The 15,357-nt window shown below is 40.1% G+C and overlaps 1 protein-coding gene across 1 annotated transcript in view; it reads left to right on the top strand.

Moving 5' to 3' along the window:
* The window catches only part of kcnb2b (potassium voltage-gated channel subfamily B member 2b), a 78,317-nt gene that overhangs the window by 60,689 nt on the left and 2,271 nt on the right, over window positions 1–15,357 (top strand). The gene's annotated exons all lie outside the window — the stretch shown is intronic.

Here is a 15,357-nt window from a genome sequence, read left to right on the forward strand (position 1 = left end):
TTACCTGCCATTACATAGCTAGGGTAACACAGCGTAAAAAAGAATAAGATCAGTGACACCATGGCCAATTATTTTGGCCTCGGGTTTCTTCAGCTAAGACAGCAAATCAGCATCACAGTGTAAATTGTTGTTCAACTGTTTTCTTACTCATATTTGCAGAGCTAGAGCAAGCAAGTGAAAAAAAGAGGTTCAAAAAGCAGGCCAATTACTGCAAGCCCTAAAGTTTGAGAAGGCTTACTAATAATTTGCAACTTTTTCACATACCCAGTCAGAACCTAGACTACAGTTATAAATTATACATACCAGAGTTCACTAAACTAAACTATTAAACTTTTCATGAGAGCACAAAGATTTCTGACTTTCAAATGAAAAACGAAAGACAAATTTTGGTTTAGCAGTGCCCTCACCTCCTTTAAAGCATAATATGGCAAATATGTTTATCTGTTTAAATATCTATGCTGGACGATGTTTGTTATCCAAATAAGATCAGAAGCAAACTTTTCACTATTAGTAATTACTTATATGGCTGTTACAGATGGACTGTTTGAAAAGACTTAAAGACTGCTTAATGCTTAAAGGCTGGGTCACTGGAGAAAGTCTTTGTTTTGCAACATTTAGGCATGCCAGAAGAGCAAGGAGAAATGCTTCTCTCCTTCTTAATCAAAATATAATTTACTTTTTTTATGGAGTTTTCTCTCCACAATACATAGAAATTATTAGACTTTTAAAATGTAATAGTTCCCTACAAGGTGGCCTTGTTTTCTTTTTATTAGTCTATGTAATAGTAAAGATTAATAGACACTTAAAACCCTGGCAGACAATTGTTAACATCAATAAACTACACTATCATCTGACAGTGACAAAAGATGTGTGCTTGTTTATCATATCACAGGCTTTTTAACTTGAGGAAAAAAGCATGTGGGCAAATTGGAGTAGTAGGTGACTTTTTAAAATAAAAGCAGAGACACAGATCTGTTGAGTCACATTATCTAGAGAGGATCTTAAAATATTTTTACAGCATTGTGTCAACAAAGAAGATAACCTCTGCAAAACCTGATGATCTGAAAGTAGCAGACACCTAGGTCTGACGCATTTTGGGCCAGTGCCAGGGTCATGCTGATCCCTGATTGCATTAGGTTCTCAGGAGCTGACTGGCAGCATTAGGAGTAGCTTTAGAAGACCTCGTGTGCTCCTGATTTTTTCAGCATCGCCTACAGGCAGCATTTTCTTTTCGTCTCCTTCTGTCCCTTATAGTGAATGAATCACTAACAGAACTGTACAATATATGTGATTTTTGATTTTGAGGCTACTATTATCTTTGTTAACACAGCTGATCCTCTTCACAAGACAATAATGGAGCAACAGAGTTTTGTCAGTAATAGGATTACACATCAAAGAATGCCAGTGTAAAGGTTTAATTGTTTGTTTTCACTCTACTTTGGCTTTTGGTATGAGCATGATATGCCACCTATTCAACTAATCTGCCATCCCAGCTGCATGAGCCCTCATTAGTTCTTACTCTCTGTTGGTGTATTATATATTTATAATTCCACAAATCCTCTTTTTCTGATCCTCCTTAGTAAGAAGTGTTTGTAGTGTCTTGTAAGTTGCATTACGTGTACATTAGCATTACAGCAAGTAATTCATAACTATATTAGGAGAATAGAAAATAGTTAAAATACAATGATATTAAAAAAAATCAGTTATCAATCAACAACTTAATTATTCAACTTTCTCATCCAAACTGTAGGAACAATACAAAAAATTTTAAAAGTACAAGCACAAACCATCTGTTCTTTTAGTTCATTTAGTTCAGAATGTCAGCATGCATGCATTACTGCTCCAACCTGCTCAGTTTTATAGAGCGGTATGGCATTGCAACTAAATGTTATTGTTCATGAGAAACAAGAAGTACTATTAATATCAATACTTCCGGTATTTCTCTCTACATGGAGTTCAAAGGTCATGGCTAGCCACAGAGCTGGTTGTGATTTGGTGTGCCAGATGATTGCCAGCATGTGGCCTTAAAATGGGTCGTCTACTTAAAGAGCAGCATATATTATCACTAAAAGACTTCATGCTTCATACCACGTGTGAATTTGTCATCTGTCCTGATCTATGCATCTGCAAATGAATTATTCCGTAAGGGCATGACTAGATTATTATCAGAAAAATGTTCAGCTGTGATTTCTGTCTCTTGCTGTGTCTGCTCATGTATGTTCAACTCTCCAATTTTCATATCTCCCATCAGCCCACACACTAGAATGCCATAACTGTGCAACAGTGTACTTAAACCATGTTGTGCAAGGAAAACATCTTGAGTGTTGAGAACACACCATCAGTGTGTTGGTGCAACAGCAGAGGATCTCCTTTCATTCCTCCTTGACCTCCTGCCAGGACCTTCGGTTTTGGTTGTTGAATCTACAGGGGCACTCATAACATTCAATCTAAGGATGATTCAGGATAATTGTAATAGGATTTGAAGTCTATCTTTAGTAAGGATAAGAGTGTGTAAGTAGTTACTCACTCTTGCCTTCGCATGACCGGTAATAAGCAAATAATCAGATAGCACACCTAGCTTTTCATTTTCAACCCCCCTCCCACCCCCCCCACCCTCACCTGCATGGAAACACTCTTGGTGTTTGTGGAAATGTTATGGGAGCTTATCGTCTTATAGACACAGATTTGTTAATCCTATACCTGCTCCGACGCAGCTGTGCTGATTACCTGATTTGACTGGGCCATAAGCCGGATGGCTACAGTGACTCACATCAAACTTGAACGTTTGCCAATACAAAATGGACACAAGGATTTAAAAAAAAAAGAACAAAAAATTTAGGAGGAAATGTAAAATATATTCATCTTCTGAAAAAGTTTGTGTTAATAAACCTGTTAAACATGATTTTCAGCATGCGACTTTTATAGTAAAATGTGTAAAATTTAGAGACACAAGTGCTACAATGTCATCCTCTCCCTTGCTGCTGTGGCTGTGGTAATCATTGCATGCAGGCATGTGTGTGCATGTGTGTGCGTGTTTGTGTGTGTGTGTGCCTCGTTGCAAGTGTGTCCTCATTTGGATTAATTAAAGGAAATCTCCCATGAAGCATGGGGGCGTCCCAATCTGGCCTTCTCAAGGACAGGCAACCTATCAATAATACCCCAACCTCCACCCCATCCTACACACAATACTGCCACCCACTCAGATCTACACACACATACACGGGCATACCTCATTCTAACGCCATGGAAACAGTCGCCTAGTGCCTCTCCCAAGCCTGGTGATCATCACTCTCATTTGCTATGGAACAAAGGCTGTGCAATTCTGTCCATTATTACAGCTCCCTTATCAGCGCTCCCTGCTTGCCTCTGCCATGAAGCAGCACTCAGCTCAATTGCTCAGTCATTCATACCACTTTTTATTTTTTCAAAGTCACATATCCATTGTGGTATGTTGGTTATTCTTTTGTTGCTGACGACCATGGAGTATGATCCAGCATGAGTCATTAGTAAAGTAAACATCATGGCACATTGCGAGGGAGAGAGCAGCTTGTGTTGTTCTGTGTAAGGGGCTGCCCCGGCTAAGATAATTGCTGACATCACTCAGCTGAACCATGGCTTTATTAAAACCTGTAAATGCAGTTTGTGCATGTGTAAGTGTGTTTATCAACTTTTGTTGGCATATTAAAAGTCATGTTGGGCACAAAATCTCTTACAGTTTTACTGTAATGATGGCCACCTTTCAGACCAAGTTCTCAAGTTTCTATGGTTACGGAGGCAAGCATCAATGTGTTGTTGACACCATGGTCGCTAGGTCTCTCTTTCCACGGGAGCAGAAGGCAATGTCAAGGTGTTGTTTGGTAATTGGGATGAAGAGGACCAAACAGATACTGGTATAAAACAGGACTGAGATGGCAAGCTGGCGCAGAACGAGAGGCATCTACAGTTACATGAAGGCTCTAACATGACAATATAGTTTCTTCATAAGATAGAAAATGCATTTTAGAAAGAGGTTGCATTTCTTAATGTAATATTTTTTGGTTTGCTATTTGTTTGTGGGTACTTATTAACTTAGTCTACTGCTATTGTGCACGTCTTTTCCCCCCTTCTGTGTCAATCTCCATCATACAATTATTAATGCATAAATCATCAGGGCAAATCTCATTAGAGAGGATACCATGTTGTCTATTAGGTTTCTCATGGTAAACAGATTTTGGTTCATATTCTTTCTTCTCACCCAAGAGGAAAGGCAGAAAAAAGTCAAGGAAGGCGGAAAGTATATTTGTGTGTGAATTTGTGTGAATTCCTGTTTTGTATGCTAAGTGTGAGTGAAGTGTTCAAGATAGACAGTGATTGAGACACAGGTCTGTCCTTGGAAGTGAACCTAAATAACAATGAATCAGCCAAGTCACGAATGAGAGTTTTGCACCACCAGCACATCATTTGAGAGAGACTTTGTGAGAGGGACAATTAAGATGTGCACATCCAAAGGCAATAGTCAAACAGCCATACACTGCAACAGTCCACATTTTGGAGCAATTGTATTGGGGTGGATGCTGGATGCTGGTGTCGTGGGGAATATAAATGAAGGAGAGTGCCACCCAGGGCTCAGGGTTGTGCTTTCTTCTTAATGCTTCATACTTGATTAGGATTAGCTGACTCTTCAGTGACCATCCGTCTTCCTGCAGTCCACTGAGAGATGGAGAAGGAGACAGAAAGAGAAAGAGCATTTTTCATGCTATGCGTGAAGGATAGAGGAAATAGCCAAGGGATTATTACAACTCCTCCTTTGCAAATCAAAACAGTAGCTAGTTTTCTCCCCACCTCCAACCAACCTCCTTGGAAAGAAAAAGTCACAAAAAGGCATTCTAACTAATTGAATCCAGCTCACTAACTTACAGCCCAACAGCACCACATCACTGTCCTCTCTAATATAAGTCTAATGAGGTCACTTACACTTGCATTTACAGTGAATGACCTAGCATTGGGTTTTTTCTTCAGTGCGTGTCACATAGACTGTCGATAAAGATGGACAACTTGACAGTTCCCCAAAAGTGGAGAGAAAACATATTGATCGCCCCCTGGTGGTTGGTTGCAGTATAGGTCATAAGTCCTGCCCACTCCATGTTATTGGATGGGACATCAGACAAACAAATAAAAGTGCACGTTGAATTTTTTTTTTTCACAAAGATTGTTTTGGTCATTTTAGGTCATTCTGATTGACAGCTGTGATTGACGGCCACCCTCAAACCTCCATCAGATGAGCCAAATGATTTCAGCAGTTTCTGATTTAAGACGCTAACATACGTTTTCATCTGTGATTTACTATCAACTGTTGCTGCTAGTAAGGAGCTGGTTTTGGCTGGTTTACCTCTCAATGGCAACTCCTCTCTGCAGTGGTACAGCTGTCAGCCAAGTTGAGGGGACAGGTCACACAGGCCATCAACCCACCACCTGACTCTACTGTGCAGACAAGGAAGGCAGGAAGTGGTGACGCATCGTCCACCTTTATGGTGTAACATTCTAAATTGTTCCTCCCTGTAGCACTGTGAGTCACTTTAAACAAAAGTTTCCCCTAAATGGCAAATGTTATCGGGTAATTTTGGAATTCAAGACAGCATTCATTGCGGCTGATAGTTTTTGCTTTGAATTCCAATGCTCTAAGTAACCTCTCTTCACCCTGAAATCTGTCTCAGTCATCTCGCAGCTCAAAGGGCTTCTGCTGAACGCTCAGCAGAATGGTAAAGACTCTGCATCACAGAAAAAAAAACAGTGTTTAAATCACAAAGCTGCTTTCTGCTCAACTTGCACTAGTAGTGCTAGGAGACATCTCCATGGTTACACAGTTTGACTCAGACAGCAAGGTGACGCGTAGTCATTGAGGATAACAGATAGAGCTACGAGAGGAGAGGGGAGGGAGGAGAGAGGTTGGAATTCTCTTTTTTATGCGAGGGTGTAGCGCCGAGAGCAATAGGAGCCTGCTGAGCGCAGCTGAATGTGACAGTGTATGTTTTGGAAAGAGAGAGAAAACGCAAGAGGCGAGGGAGGGCATTTTACAAGCATTTGTACTGTATGTTTGTATGTGTGCATGTGTGTGGGGGTGTGTTTTTAATGTGAGGTTTTCCTGGTCTCATCTGTGAAAGACAAGCACACAGGAGAGGTGACAGGAAAGTAATTCTTATTCTAAGTGAATTTCTGGAAAGTACCACACATACACACATATACCTCTTCACCACCACTATCCCACCTTCCCATCTTCCCTCAGTCTACAAGCTTAGATGGATGATGATATCAGGAGACTCAGGGGTAAAGGGGAGCAGGGCGCTTGTAAGAGATCCTTCCCATGTTGTTATCTGCACATGTACAGGCGCACTCTGGAGCAGCTAAGCGCCTGGCGAGTTATTTACAGCACTCAGCTGATCATGAATATTAACTGTTACACGGCCCAGGCTGCGTGTTTGTTTCTTCTTCCATCCTCTGGTCTATGGCTTTAGGAAGTGTTGATTATGGTGCCCTGGCTGAGTGATTAACACAGTGATCGCTACTCAGGCGCAGGGGCTAGCACACTTAGCGGTAATTACACTTAGCCCTGGTGACGGCTCACTCCGGGTCCCTCTCTTTTTGTCACACATGAGGACACACACCCCTACGGGAACACAGAGCTCCTCATGAAAATTACTCAAAACATAAGAAGGTTATCTGTTATAATTATGTTATTTTCACTTGGTATCGTGGCCTCCTTTTTAAAAGATTCCTCTTTGGCACATGCAGTTCTTGTGTGAGTGTAAGAAGCATGTGCATAGATTTGCACATTTACAGTATATGCATATCCTGTAAAAGCTCTCATGTGCATTTACATGTGCCTCAGTGAGTGTTATAGAGGTTACTGGCTGTGTCTCTGGTCTGCCTCCTGCTCTCTTCTCTCAGGGGGGATGTGGTAGGCATATAGGTTAATAACGTTGTAACGCCATAAGGGCCGAAGGCTTGTTCTCTTCAGAAATACACAAACATATGCATGTGCACACATCCTGTTTTTTTATGTAATTTCTTTGGGCAGAGAAAGGACATGGAGAAAGGACATTGTTATAATTGGTTTCTAATGTAAATATATATATATCTAGATCTTTCAAATCCATATTCAGAAGGATTTTTTTATGGTAAGACATTGTACACAGAAACAAAAGAAGAAAACTTAAGGAAAAAGAAACTATCTATAGCTCTTATTACTTTTATTGAAAGAGAAATAAATCTTATTGGCTTTTCTCCCTCTAGGATTAGTATTTTTTGTTTATTACTGCATGTTTTAAACTTGTCATAAATTAGTTTTGTTTCATCAAAGATTTTTTCTCTCATACCTCTGTAATTTTGACAGTGTTGAAAGAAATAAAGCTCCTAGGTTTACCTCATGGAGTAAGTGCAGCCTGCTCTCTCTCTCTCTCTCTCTCTCTCTCCCTCTCTCTCTCTCTCTCTCTCTCTCTCTGACATTTGTGGTGTGAAAGTCATGAGCACTGATTGGTCAGGTGGTAGCTAAGAGGGCAGTAATGGACAGATTACAGGGCAAGGACAGAGACAGCCAGATAAAGTGCAACAAAGATTGGTGCGATTAGAAGTTTGCAATAGTGTAAAGAGCTGAACATGTTGATCTCACTAAGACTATCCAAGACATTGTCCTAAAACTAAGTGTGCTCTTTGCATTAAATGCTTTGTGGCGCAGTGTGGATGACTTTCCTCACTGCCCTTCCTGGGAAGCTTGGTCTCTGCGGGAACCACTTTTACATCCAACACTTAATTCAGAAAAGTGCTGAGTTGTCCACGGAAATAGCATCACCACGCTGTTGGATATCGTTTTTTTTAAATAGAGTTATGAAGTATTGTTAAGCCGCAATCAGATCGGTCCTGAAGACTATAGCTACTGGGTGTAGAAATCTGATCACAGACACAGAGGGCTATGTTACAGGATATACAGTAAAATGGAGCAAGCATTAGGTATCTATTTCAGTCAGTGGATGGCTCAAGGATCCCATCAGAGCTTTAAATAAATTCATCAATACATTTGATTGAAAAGAAGAGTTGGCTGAATTTCTCTCAAGGTTGAGTCGATGGCCTAGCCTGTAGCACCTGGTGGGAAATTTAGCATTTAAAGGTTTTGCCGTTTTGAGTTGATGATTGTGAATTTGTTGTGAGGTATCTCACTCATAAATTTTTAAGTTTGCCTGAGTGCTGTTGTGCTGTGCTGATTGTGGCCTAAAAAAGCTACACTGGTCAGCATTAATGGATGTCTTGAAACAAGCGAAATATAGGTTGTTAACTAGTATAAATACCTGGGTGTTTTGATGGATAACTACCTAACTTTTAAGCCACATGAGCAGTACATGGAGAAAAAGCTGAGGCTAAAACTGGGTCCTTTGTTGGACTATGGTGATCTCTGCCATAGTCCTCTGCTCAGTGTCATATAGTTGACACAGCTTACCATGCTTTCTTGAGCTTCATTACCAATTGTAAAGCTCTGACTCACCACTGTGAATTATACTACTGGATAAGATTGCCTGCTCTGGCCACCCACAGGCTTTTACGGTGGTACACCTTTATATATATGGCAATGCTTGAATTTTTATCGTACTACCAATGTGTTTTTTTTCACACAGAAAGGTGCACTACAAGTGTAAGTAGTTCTACAGTGCAGGGCCTCACATGCAAATTTTCTACAGTGCTCTTGTTTATCAAGTGGAAACAACAACAGCCACAGAAGAAGAGGTGGAAAATGGTTGCCTGTGTTTGATTTTTCAATAAGTTTATTTGTAAGAGCAGAAGGCAAATGTGGACAGTGTATAGGAAGTTTTGAGCTTAACGTTTATATCTAGTTGTCTACCAAGGTATGGCCCAAATGCTCTGAAAGTGTCAGGCGGGTTCATTTTTAAGTACACCATTTGTTTTAAATGAATGAAAGTGCTCCAAAAGCATTAAAAAGGCATGTCATATTGCCCTGAGACCCCCATCCCAACCTTGTTTCAATTTTGGTGCATCAAATGAGGACCCAGCTAAAAATAAGAAAGAGAGCTAGAACGACAGTGGTCAAGAGAAGGGAGGAAGCTGCAGTAGAATAAATTAGTTATAAAACAGTATTTTTTGATTGTTTCATGGTGGTTATGTTCTAAAACACAGGTAATAACTATCAAACATTCAACAGATGCTTTACTGTGGAAACAGATGCTCTTAGTTTCATTTTCCTCTGCATTTTCTCCTTGTCATTCATTCATTACATCCAGCTCACGCATCAGTAAATACAAAGAACGACAGGACAAATCTGTATTGGTTCTGTGGTGTCGGCATTTCAAATTTGATGCCTGGAGTGCAACGTATGAGCATCAAATGAGGCGCATCAAATGAGGTGCGTCAATTATCGTTTTCAGTGCGTTTGGGCCTTCAGGCAGAAGTTTAAAGAAAATGATCTTTTGTCTCACAGTCTTAGGTAGCAGGATTCTCTGTACTGAAAAACAACAAATATCTGATTCAGTGTCTTCCCCATACCACCACTATGTGACTGTAGCATCATAAATAAAGTCAGGCTCTTCTCTATGCAGTTGTTGCAATACTCAGGACTCATAGAGATTCATACACTGGTACAATTGCTTTTCACTGTTATTGTTACTGTTATTGTTGAATGAAAGCATGTATCGTAATGGGATTCCAGTAATGTGTCGTTTGAATAAACAACAAAGGAGGAATTGTCAATACAATGTGTTATCTAATACGTTATTTTATGTATGATATTTCATTCTACTAATCATGGACATGTCATTCAACCCAAACTCCTCTGAGCTGTAATGGAGCACCACATCCTCACACATGGTTTTGTTGCCTGTTCTGTGCAGGCGTGTTTGTGCAACTGGCCCGATGGATGAAGGCACTCTATAAATATTTCATACTAGCCCACTTTCCTCCCTGGTTCTACAAAAAGGGCTTTGAGGAGAAGAGTATCAACAATGTGTTTACAAGAATGGAAATACAAGGCTACAAGTTTGGTGAAAATATCAAAATAAATATTACAGTACCCAGGCAAGGGAAACCAGTCTACCAGCAGCAGATATTTGTCAATAATGTCGAGAGGTCATTTAAATTTATGTTTACTTACTTTTTTATTTATTGGTTTGGTTGGTTCCTTTTTCTCCTGAAATATTGTGACCGAAAACAAACTCCATACAGCCGAAGATGCTGGGTGACCTGCAAAAATATGAGAACTGGTTATTGATTAAGGTTCCTCTCATTTGCTGTCAGCCCATTCAACTAGTTTTTGTGCAGCGAAGTGAACTGCACACCCTCAGGGTATGTCTTAATCCCCCAGGATCCCCACTGTTGCTTGCTTCCAGTGTGGACAATATGAGAGTCTGCACACAAGTGAGAGAGCGAGTTCAGTATCTCTTATGGATATCCCACTGAAGGTCTTACACTTAAAAGAAAGATCAACAAGAAAAATAATTTATATGCAGAGTTTGTCTCTCATACTGATTGCAAGGCACCTCATCGAGATTGACCGTGAAATTGTGACTTCAATCACATCACGGCAGTACACTTGACAAAGGTTGCCAAACACAAAGGGACCCATAATACAGTCAGCTGACTGATGACAGATTAAATTGTAAGTGACATAGTATGGTGATGCTGCATTATGCCAAAGCTGTCAAAGATATATGAACAGCTCACTAGTTTTTTTTTGGAATAATAAGCTGGTATAAATATGTACTAAACTCCCACTGTAGTTGCCAAACATAGCTGGATGGACACCAGAGTAGTTTCTTTTATCTGATTTTGTTGCAAAGTTGTAAAAAACAAAAAAGGCCTGGGACATATTTCAATTGCACACATTATGTCCCAGTTTCAAGAATTCTGTTGGATAAGTTTTAGATCTTTTTCTTTTTTTTCTCTCCAGTGCTTTATGAATTCAATTATCTTGTCCAGGGACTATGGCTTTAGCATTGAGGCTCAAATCGTAATGACTGTGGCATTCCTCCAAACCTCTCTGAACCTCAGCGCTGTGGGACAAAACAGTGGATGGACACCAAATATCACAATCCCTCCCTGCTTTTCTCTATCTCCCTCTTTCTCTGTGAAGTCTTTGGAAACTGGCCACAGAAAAGGCACTCAACCAGCAGAATCCTGAGAGAGTGGGAGGGAAGATGTCTCTCCTCCTTTGTTGATTAATATTGAGTCTCACTAAGGGTGCATGTATTAGAGTCAAACCCTAACTATCTGTGCCTTGTAAATCTCTCTTAAAGTATCTTTGCCAGGTTCCTAAATAATGTCATATTTGCTCTGTACCATCATTAATTGCTGGCAATGGCTCTCTAACAGAATTTGTGCACATTTAGGAGTCAAACTTAGCTTGTTAGCCATCTGGGTAGTCCTAAACCTACTTGCAGCATATGGAGCCATTGGTCTGAATAATGCATGGAAATTGCCAACATGTAAACTTGATCAAATAATAATAAATCATAAGAAATTAACAAAATATTTTAGTTTTTGTGTGCAGAATGTGCATAATATTACCAGTGCATGCCTGGACAAGTCATCATACTGGAAGAGATACAGTCTCAGGTGATGAAATACCACACAAATCCTGGGATCAATCTATATTACCATAGCCATAATCGCCTGGATTGATTCTGCAGCAAAAAATTATCATACCTGAAGAATGGCATAATTTGTCCGGAGCAAATTGATGACACAAGTGAGAGAGAGTGGGGGTTGGTGGTGGTCAGTCGGGACCTCAGAGGTGGATCATGGTCCATAAGAGCTCTGAGCGGGGAGATCAATACGTGCTCACTGGGCCTAGTTCAGTGGCCATAATTTGATGTGTACACAATCGATAGCCTCCCCAAAGCTGGCAGATGGGCCACCGGTGTGACACTGGCAGTTTTTCTTTCCCACAGCAGCTGTCCTCCTTCAAACGAAGGAATGGTAGGGATGTTGTAGGGGTGGGGACATGTGGGCATAGAAGGTGATGCTAGAAATGGGGTATAACTGTTAGTGACCACAGGGCTGTCATTGATAAGAGTAGAGTTAGTGCCCGTATTGACTGCGTCTTGTGGGAAGAGAACTAAAAGAGGATGGGAAAGGTGATTTTCACAATGTTAAGAATAGTCGTTGAGATGACAGGCAGCTGAAGATGGAAATCAAGAGAGGCTCAGGGGAGAGGCTCAAGAGAGCTCTTAACTCAGTGGCTGCTGCATGTTTTCTCCTTTGGATCAACTTCACACTACCTGCTCAGGTCTCCCAGAGGATCTAATACTATCATGGAGGAGCTGCGGAATGAAATTGCGAGGGCGTGTGTTGGTGGCTGAAGCACATTCACTCTTGAGACATCCCAATAAATAGCTGTTTTTACTTTCGACAACGCTATTTTTTAAAAAACTGTCCCTTGAAAAATTAAGCCAGCTGTGTTTTTGCTTTTGTGAGGACACTCATCAAGTGATTTTTTTTTTCATAACATGTTTTATAATGTGCTCAGGAGTTAAGAGCAAAAGAATAAGGGGAAATCCTCAGAGTATTGTATTAAAAATAAAAGTCAGATGACATTTTCTAATTCTCTCTCACCATCTGTCTTTCATCTCATTGTAAATTGCAAAATAAAGCAGGTTTACTTGTGGTCAGAGCACAGTCATGTTAAGCAATCTTTGCATTAGAGTTGGTGGAGGGAGAGCAGCCAGAATAGCTGTGGACAACTAAAGCATGGTACACATGACCTAATCATCTGAGGACATTACCCTTCCGCCTAAGCCAATCATGTCTCATGACTGTCCTGGTCATGACCTGACTATGACATCCTGAGGTCATAACCTTCACAGGAACACAGACAGGAAAAGATTAATATAGAAAGAGGCAGAGAACAATGCAAGAGAAAGGGTTTGAATATAGTAATAGCATCTATTATATTTGAGGCTATTCTTAAATACTTTTTGACTTGTGACAACTACTATTTTATGTTTGATCATTTGATGTTTAATTTTGCTCTTTAACCACAAAATTAGCTAGACTATTTCTGTTGCAAGTGACACAGATTTATTTAAAATTATTTTAGCTATCAAAGACAAATAATCCAGTGAAATTACAGCAATCACTGACACTGGATAGGTATGCAGCTTAATCTGCAGGTAGCATTGATTAGTTTAGTAAAATGATCAGGGCGTGATTATTTTAATCCGATGTTGTCTGACTCTTTGAGCTCCTTTTCATAGAATATTGTACAGCCACAGATTCAATTTGTCCAGCGGGGTAAGACTTTGTTTCATTTCCTGTCTCTGTTAGCTTTCCAACTCCAGGTCACTTCCAGGTCAACTGGCGTGGCTGCACTTATTTCCATTTTTTAATCCACCCCTCATGGCATTTGATGCTATACTTAATGCCACTGCACATGCAAATCAAGGGCAAAGAAGACTGAGTCCAAGTAATTGATCTTCTTAACTACTCCCACTCAATTACAGTAGGTTAATGCAAGCCCCCTCAGGATTGCTCATTCACACACGCAAATGCCATTTGCTGATGTCCATGAGCAAGGAATGCATGGGGTGTGTAGGAAGGTGAGATTGCATGGGTATGGGTCAGTGAAAACATTAATCACTCTCTATCTCTCTCTGTCTGTCTGTGTGTGTGTGTGTGTGTGTGTGTGTGTGTGTGTGTGTGTAAGTGTGTTTGTGTGCATCCCCTCAAGTTCATTCATTCAGCTGTTCATAGTGTAGTTTAAAAGGGGTCTCTTGCTCCAACGTGTGGAACTGTAAAAGATTAAGTGTCTCCTCTAAGTCTGTTAATGTGAATCTAAATAAAGAAAAGTTGACCTCTAAAGAATGAGTTACCTTTTGCTGGTATTAACACAAATCAGATCTATTCTTGTACTGCATGTGAAAAATCAGCTGCGTAACCTGTATAATATACCACCAGTAATCCTATAAACTAGGAAAAATGATTATCTCATGGTCTTATCTACTCTTCTACCTTTGGCGTTGAGTTGGTGCCAAGGTGTTCAGCAACAGGAAGTCAAGCATCCTCTGATAGAGTGGCTTGGCACCAGGGGGTAAGCTTCAAATGAAGCTTGCCAAAAAGTCCAGGGGTATGGAAGCAATGTGCGTCCTTATTGTGACTCCACAGTCTTTCAGCTTGGTACTGGGCCAAGTCCAGGTTGCCTCACTTAGCTGCTAATAGGTTTAACCTAATCAGCACCAGCATTCATTTAGTGACACTTCCTCTTCTCAGCCATGACACTTATTTGACTCAATTTTGCTGTATCCTTTATTAATTATAAGAGGGGATTTTCTTTCTTTTTCAGACATTGTGTATCATTTCAGAGCTGAAAATGTTGCAATGTCACTAGTCTTCAACTATTCTTTTCCAGTGTGTCAGTGCGTGCCAGAGGCTAATGGATAGGCTACAGTAATGACGGACTCCTGAACAATTCCGCATAATCCTTGAGCTTCATCCCTGCCTGATATTTGCTAAATTAGGGAAGTCTCAAAAGCAATATAGTTAATGTCTCCAGGCAGCAGTGTGTTAATTCATGTAAGATCACAAGTGTGTTCTGCAACTTAATGTGGTTGGTAATTAGTATTCAAGGTGCCGTGTTTTCCTATCTTGACTGAGACTCTTCAATTTTGTTTATTAGATTTTGACAAATTTTATATTGCTCAGGTCACAGAGGACTCCTTACAATGCTGTTTTTTCCATGCACAGGATTTCAGTTTATATGTTATACTGCAAGGCAGAAGCAGCGATCAAATGTGGAGTGGCACTGAAGAAGAACAGTAAATGGGCAATGATAGAGCCAGACTAAACTCATCTAATATTCAAACTTAATGTGACATTCAAGAATACCCTCCTACACGCCATACATTGCACACACTCTTTCATTTAATTTATATCAATAATATACATCTAAGCTCAACTAGAACATCTAAAGCCAGATTGAATTTACTGAGGTCAACAAACCCTGGTCAAGGTAAAGAGCTGCACGTGGAACACAGCCTCATGGTCTGCTGACCTCTTAGGATAATGCAGGATGTTCTTTACCTATCCCATTATTAAGCAGATGGAATAGGAAATGACATGAGCACATTGTTTTTATTTTTTTTACATTTCCAAAGAATAAACCTTTTGAAAATGTTGTCACTATATTTTGACTATTGAGAGCAATCAATTATATTTTAAGACAGATAGAGGGCATTTTAAACTGTTGCCAACAGGTGGAGCTAAAATCCTTTTATCTTCTTAGCCATTGTAAATTGGATCTCATGCAAACATACACATACACACACCTCAATTTCGTTTGTTTGGTCTTTTGCCATTTTACAATGTATCTGTCAGTCATATTTACAA

The sequence above is a fragment of the Scomber japonicus genome, chromosome 21 (genome assembly GCF_027409825.1).
Source record: "Scomber japonicus isolate fScoJap1 chromosome 21, fScoJap1.pri, whole genome shotgun sequence".
Taxonomy (NCBI): domain Eukaryota; kingdom Metazoa; phylum Chordata; class Actinopteri; order Scombriformes; family Scombridae; genus Scomber; species Scomber japonicus.